Below are 2461 nucleotides of genomic sequence, written 5' to 3'. Positions count from 1 at the left end.
ATGGCTAAAGTCATCCCCAAATGTTCTTTTACATTGAGGAAGGTCACCATCTTGGGGAGGCAGAGATCTCTTTGTTTGTTTGGATATTTATCCTCTGGGCACTTCTTACAATGCTCTGAATCTGCAAGAGAAAAATAAAAGATCAAGATTGGATTGAAAAAATTGTCTAAATATTGAGATACAGGATATAGCCATGATAACTGCACCAATTTCTTTTGTCTCTCTTGGACTCAAAATCCATAAGAGAAAATGTCATTAAATAACATGGCACCTAAGACTTGACCCACTCTATTCAGGTTAATTATTATTGGCTGGTTCTAGATCATAATGATTCTCTATATTTGTTTACATAACTGATGCTACTTGTTCCTTTTTATTTATTTTCTTAGTATGTTGAACTTAGAAATTGGAATACTTTGATAGCAAATGTAAACATTGCTTCTTTGTATTTTTTCTTGTTAACCACAATTCTAAATGTGGATTGCCTGTATTAGTATCCCAATCATTCCCAGCTCCAATGCATTCTTTACAACAATGAATTTGTATGCATTTTTAACATATTTTATATAGACGCCTACGATGTGTGTGTGAATTCATTTTGTGTCCAATGCAATGAAAGCTCTCTGAAAGCAGGAATTATTTCTTTGTCTTTGTATCTGTACATTTGGCACAAGGACTGTCACAAAGTGGTAATCGATTGATTGATAATTTATTAAATGGCTGGCAGATTTGCTATAGACAACTTTTTTATTTGATAAGTGGTCCTCTTTTTAATGTCAGGAAATTGTTCCTATTTCTTAACTTTTTCAAAAGTGATTCAACAAACCTGTAATATTTGGGCTTAAAATCATGGTTTATGATTGTAAAGGAATATTATTTTGTTATAAGGAAGGATGATCTGTTTGATTTCTATAAAAAACTGGGAAGGTCTCCATGAACTGATGCAGAATGAAATCAGCAGAACCAGGAGAATATTGTACACAAGTGACCATAACATTGTGATCCAGGACAATCCTGAGGGACTTAAGAGAAAGAATACTGTCTACATTGAGAGAAAGAACTGTAGGAGTAAAAATGCAGAAAAACAATATATGATTTATCACTTTTTTATATGGGTAGAGGATTTTAGGTTTTGGTTTTAAAAGATTACTCTATTACAAAAATGAAAAATGTGAAAACAAATATTGAGATAATACATGTATAAGCCAAGAAAAATGCTAGTCCGGTACTGGAAGGGGGAGGGAAGTCAAGTGGGAGAGAACATGAATCATGTAACCATGGGAAAATCCTGAAAAACTCAATATTAAAAAAAGAAAAAATAAAACAATACCTTTGTTTATTCAGAGCTTAAATCTAGTTTCTCATTGAATCTCTGAATATATTTTGCTTCTTTTTGGAATATTGAATTGATCATATCATAACAAGCTCATTTTGATCCATGAGAACTTTTTGAAGTCTACCCCAGAAACAGCATTTCAAAAACCCTCTCTGGTCCCCTAGAATTATGCTTGCTTTTGTAGGCTTTATTTTCCCTAGATAACCCCTTTCTTCCATTTTGCTTTTCTTTCCTTTCCTTCCCTCCTTTCATGTCCCAAATAAAACTTTGAATTGTCTTCATGACAGTGGACATGAAAATCCAAGGAGATTTGTGTGTTGGTAATGTCACAAATTTCTGCCAAACACTATAATTTTATTATTGTCTTGTCTTCACTTTTCATGACAGCATTTGAGGTTTTTTGAGTAAAGATAATGGAGTAGTTTGCCATTTCTTTTTCAAGTTCATTTCTTTGTTGAGGAAAGTGAGAGAAATAATACATGACTTTCCTAGGGTTATAGAGAGAGTGAATTTGAAATCAGAAAGAGGCATCTTTCTGACTCCAGGCCCAGCACTCTATCCACTGTGACATGAATCTGCTCCAATCTTTAAAACAATATTGCACATGTAGGCTCTCTATCAATCTTTCTCTCTATCAATCTCTCTCTCTCTCTCTCTCTCTATATATATATATATGTATATATATATATATATATGTATATATATGTATATATATACATGTATATATATATACACATATGTATATTGTTGTGTTGAAAAGCATGTAATCCCTGCAAAGGTACAGGGACAGCCTCACCCAGAATTCCAGGTGACCCCCCCCTGGAGAACTTTGTGTGAGGGGGAAGTTGAGAAGGGTTTGGGACAGTTATTTTGTGGAGGTTGAAGTGAGCAGACACTCTGCTTACTTCTGCAGACTTAGGGGTTCACCTGAGGTGGCCATTGTAGCATAAGCCAGTGGTTTCTACTCATAGGGTTAGCCTGCTTGTTAATATTATTCTTCATTAATATCAATATATAATTACTTAGTGATTTAGTGACTAGATATATAAATTATCTAACAAGTTCAGTTAGGTGCCTTCATCCCTTCCTGTGAGGAGGGGGAAGGGCAACTTCAATTTAACAGTT

The sequence above is a fragment of the Gracilinanus agilis genome, chromosome 1, assembly GCF_016433145.1.
Source record: "Gracilinanus agilis isolate LMUSP501 chromosome 1, AgileGrace, whole genome shotgun sequence".
Classification (NCBI taxonomy): domain Eukaryota; kingdom Metazoa; phylum Chordata; class Mammalia; order Didelphimorphia; family Didelphidae; genus Gracilinanus; species Gracilinanus agilis.
The sequence above is the reverse complement of the archived record's forward strand: the minus strand, read 5'-3'. Positions refer to the sequence as shown.